The sequence below is a fragment of the Heliangelus exortis genome, chromosome Z (genome assembly GCF_036169615.1).
Source record: "Heliangelus exortis chromosome Z, bHelExo1.hap1, whole genome shotgun sequence".
NCBI lineage: Eukaryota > Metazoa > Chordata > Aves > Apodiformes > Trochilidae > Heliangelus > Heliangelus exortis.
Genome location: NC_092454.1, coordinates 23610989 through 23618355, shown reverse-complemented (window position 1 = coordinate 23618355; position 7367 = coordinate 23610989). Strand labels below are relative to the sequence as shown.

Sequence of the window (7367 nt, the reverse complement as noted above, 5' to 3'; positions counted from 1 at the left end):
CCTAAACTACTGCCTTGAAGAAGCAGGAGAAGCAGAAAGAACATGAAAGTTTTACCATGTGTGACTTAAGCCAAATTTTTTGTCAGCATAATTTTCTGGATTTTTTTGGTTGGTTTTTTTTTGGTTGGTTGGTTGGTTCATTGGTTGGTTGGTTGGTTTGGGTAGAGGAAAGAAACAAAGATGTGTTTACCTAAATGGAGGAAGACACATTCTGTAAGCTCCAAATAGAGTTGCAGGGGTGGCCCTGGGACTTAGCAATGAAAATGGGCACTACCTCTATGATCCCTGTAGTCTGTCCCTGTCCTGTGGTACTTCTTTCTTTTCAGAAGACTCCCCAGAAGCTTTCAAAAATACACTTGCAAGCTGCTCCTGCTCCAGCCTGTAACACAGCTATGCCCTGCTTATCTCCCAACACTTCTTAAACCCGCCTCACCCCACCATCCTCTTTACACCCTTGGGGGAGGCAGGCAGATAGTTTTTGGCTGGTTTTGTTTCCAGCCCTCCAGCAGCATCAGCTTTCTGCATTCCACAAGATCGTGTAAGTGCCCCCTCCTCATGACTGCATGCTGAAAAACGTCTGAGCTTGAAGGTGTTTCTTCAGTTGCTACCTGGAGCTTCCCTCCCACATCAGCCAGGAATTCTGAAACTCCCTGGTGTTTTCAGACAGAAGCAAATATTAATGCTCTCAGAATTATGAGGATCCCAAGGGGCAGCAGGATGGGCAAATTCGTGCCTGAGAGAAGCTCATTGTTCGTCTTGATGGTTCAGTATCACATGGTTTTCTCTGGCACATGCCACTCAATCTAAAATGAAGTTGTGGGCAAAAGCTTGTTCTCTGTGCTGTGGCAGCAGTGGTTATTTTCCCATTGAAAAGAAAATTTCTTCCTATGTACAAAAAAAAAGGAACAATAAAACCAGCTGTACATTAACAAATAACAATATGATTTGCTTTAAATTCGTTGAGATTAGTAGCTCTCTGTGAAGTTCCGAGATCACAGAAACTGACTTAGAGTGAATAGCTTTTAGATCAATTATATGTGGATGGATATTAATAACACTATAGCAACGGGTTGAGAGTGTGCACACATAAACATTTAATCCTGACTCAGAACACATACATGCTGCCAGCTCTCTCTCTTTCCTATTTTATGTGTTTCAACTTCAAAAGTCACATTATGATCATTCCCAACTCCAAGTATCCTAATTTGGAAATAATAACTTCAAAATATATTAACTCTTTAAGCATTTCACACAGCACTGATTACTCTGAGAGCGCCATTATTCTTTCTAGAGCAGTGAATGGACACTTAATATTTTCTAATAGGTACTAAGAAGCTTAAGGCAGAAAAGGCTTCTACAATAACTCATGCTATTTTAAGAGGATCCAATTTAATACAAGTGCCAGCTAAAATATTTCTGGATTGAAAAGTTTTCTATAGTAACTTGCAAGTGTAAAATTGGTCACCAGGACAGTTCTAGATGCCATCTCTTGTTGCAGATCTGTATTTCTAGCCAATTAAAAACTTCCAGTTTGCAAATAGGAAGGTGTGGGATGAGAGTTGATTTTTATCTAAACATTTAAAAAACATAATCAAGTTTTAAAATTACACCTTATGGGGAAGGTGTAAGTCTTAGTCTGTCTAGTAATTAACAGAAGGCTTCCTCCAGCAGCCACTGGGGAAATGGAGCTATAGATTGTAACCACAGTCACAATTGCTAGTGTGTCTCCTGCTGAGGAAAGCTGAAGCCTACCAAGGTCAAACACAGCCTTCTCTTCGCATCTCACAGTCCTTGCACCAGGCTGCAGCATCCAAGAGAAGTGCTTTTGCAAAGTCAAGGCCAGAAGAACCAACGAACCTACTCTTATTTTTAAATTGTCTCTTCCTTTAAATTCCCACCATAAAGCATGTAAAAGCATCTTTGTAGTATAAAAGGAGGGAAATGTGGACCTGGACATAAAAAGAAGGTATAAACTTGATGTCAAGCACACAGATGATGGATCTGTTGGGTAGCACTGTGGTTTTGTTTCCAAAGAGTTGCTATTAAAGCCTGTGGAAAATGTCACAGTCTGCCCATTTGAAAGTCAGGCTGCAGATCTCAGCCTCTACATGCATTTTTAAGCAACTGCTTTTCAGCAGGTGGTTTCCAGACTCCAAGTTTTTTCCACAGCCTCCTGTGACTCCAGTTGTCCTCACAGTGTCCACCCAAGTCAAAGAGTCTGTTAAAAAAGGTATGGACATCTACGTATGAAAGGTATCAAACACACGCATGCAGGGAAAAGTGGAACATTCCCTCTGGATGTGCAGCCACTCTGAGCTTCAGGGCTGGGACAGAGAGATGGCAGCTGCTGCACAGTGTTCCCTTGGCTGCCAAACTCCCTTCTGCTCTGGACAGCTTGGGGAGCTGCTCCCTGCACACTGAAGATTGCTATGACCCTGCAAAACTCCCCAAACTTCGCTGCCCCTTTTTCTTCTTTCTTTCTCTTTATCTTTCTTTTCTATTTATCTGCTTTATTTCCAGCACTAAAGACTGGTCCTCTTGGGGTAGAGAATGCAAGTGGAAGCAGCATTTTGAATTTCTGGTGTCAAGAAGCAGACAGGGAACAGCAACAGTTTTAGCCTCAAAGAAGTGTCTGTGAATCAGTAACAGTCCCCTCCTAGAGGAGTCGAGGCTGTACAGGTCTCCAGTGCAGTATTAGCTGCCAGAGAGTACAGCCCAGCACACCAGCTGATTTGCAAGCCTAGACTTTGATGGCAGAAACTCAGAAAAGAGCAGTTCCATCAGGAAGGGGAGAAGCAAGGCAGAGCAGCAGAGCACTGGATTTCAAGCTTGCACTCACATGCATCTCCTATTCCTCCAGCTCAGCTAGACAGAGAGTGTAACCACAATCCTGGAAGTTCATACACTTCTTCTTTAAATAGCAGCAATCCCCCAAGTCTCTAAACTTGACAGAAAGCTGCCTGAGGAAAAATATTTGACAATCTGCAAATCCCAAATTAATTCTTTCTCATCACTACTGCCAAATTATCTCAAGTGGATTAATGTCAGCCAATAGCAGATAACCAAACATAAGGGCTGATTTTTGGTTTGTTGTTTCATTCACTGGAAGACACCTCAGTACAGGTTCTGTGCAGGCAGCTCCAGCTTCTCAGACCCTGAAGCAGCCTTTGTGGGGGAAGGGGCCCTGAGTCAGCAGCATGTGTGAACATGTGTCAGTTTTCAAGAACACGGAGCAAACCCTACAAAATCAGCTTGTGGAGTCACCTTGCTAACCCAGGGGAGAGTTTCACAGCCTGGTCCAGCACCCACTGCAGCATCTCATGTAGTTGCAGTGTGGCTGCCTCAACATAAGCACCAAAATCTGACTTTGGCCATCCGTATCTGCAGAGGCTGGCCTTGTCACCAAGGTTCCTCTCACCAAGTTCTTCTGACCACACGGACAGACAGTGACAGCTTCTTTCACAGAGGAGAGTGTGAGACGGCAGCAAGGATTGAGGGAGGTAAACCCGGGGTGAGGGTAAGCATCTGAGACCTCTGAGAACTGCCAGCATGGTCCAGGAGTCAGGGTATCTGCCCTGCTGAGGGAGACTGTGCTCACAGCACCCACCAAAATGGATGTGGGCACTCACACAGGAGGATGTGGCTATCCAGGTCACAGACCGTTGGGAATGCCACAGCTTTCCCACAGCAGCAGGGGACCACAGTGACCATGGCTGTGTCTGGTGTGAGCAGGTTGATGACCCATTCTGCCAGGTGGCAATGCTGCAGGATGAAATGATGGAGCTTGGGGAGGAGGTGAGCAGATTGAGGAGTATCAGGAGGAGGAAGAAGGCATTAGATGAGTGTTTTCAAAGCCTGCTCACCACTACAACAGCTCAGGATGCAAATCTCATTAATGGAGCACAGGAGTCATTATCATCTCAGGATTCATTATCGTCCCAGCCTTCCCAAGCTACCTTACAGGAGCAGGGACAATGGGAAGAGGGCCCAGCCCAATGCCACAGATGGGGCAGGCGTGTTACCTCAAGAACTTCACCACCTTCAGTGTCCTTGCAGAAAAGGTACAGGGCCCAGCAGGAGGAAATGGCAGACAGACAGCACTGAGGACACCTCACATAAGCCCAAAGTACCACTGAGGCCAATTCACCCTAAGCCAATGATCATAATGCAATTCAGAAATGCAAATAGACAGGTCATTGTTGTTGGTGACTCCCTCCTGAAGGGTGAAGGGGGCCCAATATGCAGACCAGACCCACTTCATAGGGGAATCTGCTGTCTCCCTGGTTACAGGATGCCATGAGTAAACTTCCTGCCCTGGCATGGCCTTCAGACTACCCAATTTTGGTCTTCCAGCAATGAAGTGGCATCAAGAACAACAAAAGTGATCAAGAGAGATTTCAGGGTTCTGGGGCAACTGGTTAAGGGATCAGGTGCACAAGTTGTGCTCTGCTCCATCCCTCTAATGACAGCAGTGGATGAGGGAAATAACAGGAAGAGCCAGCAGGTTAGTTCATGACTCAGTGACTGGTGTTATCGGCAGGACTTTGGGTTCTTTGATCATGGATTACTGTACAAGACACCAGGCCTAATGGCAGCAAATGGGATGCACCTGTTCCACAGGGGAAAAGGGTCCTGGGGAAGGAGTCACCAGGGCTCATTGATAGAGGTTCAGACTAGATTTGAAGGGGGGAAGGGGAACTGAGCCTGGTGCAAATAAACGTGGGGCATGCATGATGGGGTTGGAAGGTCTGGAAATCAAGGAGGTAATAGGAGACATCATGTCCTTCCCAGATATGACTGAAAAGAGTGTCTCTGTGCACATGAAGATCTTGCCTGGATCCCTGCAGGTCACTCTGAGAGATGTGCAGAGGGTAGCTCTCATTGATTTTCCATGAAGGTCTTCAGCTTGCATAAGACATGAAATATTCATCAGCATGCAGAGGAAGACAGCTCACTAACTGGTGTGGAAGGGCCTCAGCTCCAGTGGATGGTGGGGAAGGGCTTCAGCTGCTTCACGAAAAGGAGAACAGGGTCATCAGAAGAGGGTAAAAATGTGTACCAGTGATACTGAGGTAAATGCTCCTGATTGCCCAGAAGCTTGGGGGACTCAGAAAAATGTCCCCTCCTGTTCCCCAGGGTGAGTGCTTTGAACAGAGGATACCGGAGAAGGAGCTGCCACTGCCTCTTCCAGCCCCACATCATGACTGATCTCTAAGTTTTCCACTTCTCCTTCAGATATAAAATCCATATGTCAAATTCAGCTAGAAGCTCATTTTCCTTTGAATACATTACTCAAACATGACAGCAGAAAGGATAGCCTAACACTTCTTTTTCTGCCCTCATGCCTCCTTCTGCAGAACAAGAACTTGAACCTGCTATAGTTGCTGGGCAGTAGCATACCACCAGTCTCATCAGTTACCAGGCTCAAATACTTCAGTTTTCCTAAGTGTCTCACAAGACAGACAGCAGCACTGTCCCTGTCTTTTAATTTACTATAATAGGGTTCCAGACATTCCCTCCAACCCCATATGTGTTGGAGGTTGTAACTGCCACGTGGAGGCAAAGGCACAAGAATACTATCCAAAAGAGCTTTTTTCTCTTTTTAAACCTATTTCATTCAACGTAGCTATGTGACATGAAGGAGATGGACAAACATGCACCCTGAAGGAGACACATCATAGCAGTGTCCCCACAAGCAGGCTCGTCTGCAGCTGAATAGTGCAGTAGATACAGCAAGAGAGAGTAGAATATTCCTGTGAGGTAGAAGGGTTGTTAAAGAAATAGGCATAATAGACAGATACACATGCTGATTTCCACTTCCAGTGTTCTTGCATGTTCCTGTAAGAGGGCACGTCCAGAAAATAATGGATTTCCCAGATGTAATCCCTTTCCATAGAGTGCTGTGAATTTCCTTTAATCAGCGAAACCTCTTCAAAGCAGAGCAATTCCTATCCACTTGCAAGAAATTTCATCTTGGTTCTTCTTAAAACAATCTTATCTTCTTCACTCACAAGCTGTGGGAAGGCTTTTCCTCAGATGTTACCTTCAGAAACCAAGCAACTCATTAATGTAAGAACTATCAAATGAGGATTTTGTAAACCATTCACACATGCAAAAGGAAATTATTCTGCACATTCAACTTGAGCAATGCTCTCTGGGAATAATGTCTGTATATTTGTATATTACATTTGCAGTTTTCCCACCCCTTTCCTGTTTTTCATAGAATCGTAGAACATTTTGGGTTGGAAGAGAAGTTAAAACGTCACCTATTTCAATTGCTCTGCAGTGAGCAGGGATATCTTCAAATAGATCAGGTTGCTCAGAGCCCCCTCCAAGCTGACTCTGAATGTTTCCAGGGATGGGCATCTAACACCTCTCTGGGCAACCTGTTCAAGTGTTTCACCTCACTCACTGTAAAAAATTTCTTTTTTTATACCTAGTCTGAATCTACCCTCCTTCAGTTTAAAACCATTACACCTTATCCTATTACCTTACTAAAAAGTTCGTGCCCACCTTTCTCATAAATCCCCTTTAAGTATTGGAGACCACTGAGCCTTTTCTTCTCCAGTCTGAACAACCCCAGCTATCTCAGTCTGTTTTCACAGGGTAGGTGATTCACCCCCCTGGCCACCTTTGTGGATCTCCTTAGGACTCACTTGCGCAGCTCCATCTCTTTCTGTTATAACTATTTTTCTACCTCCACTACATCAAGACACAGTCTTGAAAAAACTGATTTCAACCTAACTTTTCCTATTACCACCAGTAAGTTGAAGGATTCATGCTTCATCCTGTGTTTACACACTTCCCAGTCTTCCTTTCTTTTTCCTCTGTTCATTCATCTTTCTGGTGTTTTCTGTGTCCCAGCTGGTTACTTCCATCTGATGCCAAACACTCCATCCACACTGCTTTTCTCCTATCCTCACCAGGCCTCCCTCCTTCTCTCCTGCCAAGCCTCTCCCTTCAGTGACCAGTACTGCTCAGAAATGAGATGCTGTGTTCTTCTGCTGGTTTCAGTCTGCTAAATGCAGACCCTACCTTGTACACAGAAAACCCTTGAGAGCGCTTTCTCCACATGCTTAAGCACTTGCAGGATTTGAATCTTTGATTCTCAGACCCTTGAGTCAGAGAATGCATCATTCTCTTATCATGATCAACAGCACTTAAGGCAATTACACTCAGAAAATAATACTCAATATGCATATGCCTACACAAAAGCAGCATGACACTGACATTTCAAATGCAGAATTAAACTGATTTGGCCTTTATTTTCTAAGAGTACTTAAGACATTTTTAACAATACAGCATCAGGCATGCAGAAGACTTCAATAATGAGAACTGGAAATTATTTGCAAGTTAGGAATCTCTTG

The 7367-nt window shown here is 44.5% G+C and overlaps 1 long non-coding RNA gene across 1 annotated transcript; it reads left to right on the top strand.

Annotated features, from left to right (window-relative positions):
* Positions 1 to 4988: 4988 nt before the first annotated feature.
* LOC139790123 (uncharacterized) lies at positions 4989 to 5260 on the top strand. The gene is made up of 2 exons (XR_011723396.1): positions 4989 to 5045; positions 5137 to 5260. It is a non-coding gene; the product is annotated as an uncharacterized lncRNA (long non-coding RNA).
* Positions 5261 to 7367: the final 2107 nt, after the last annotated feature.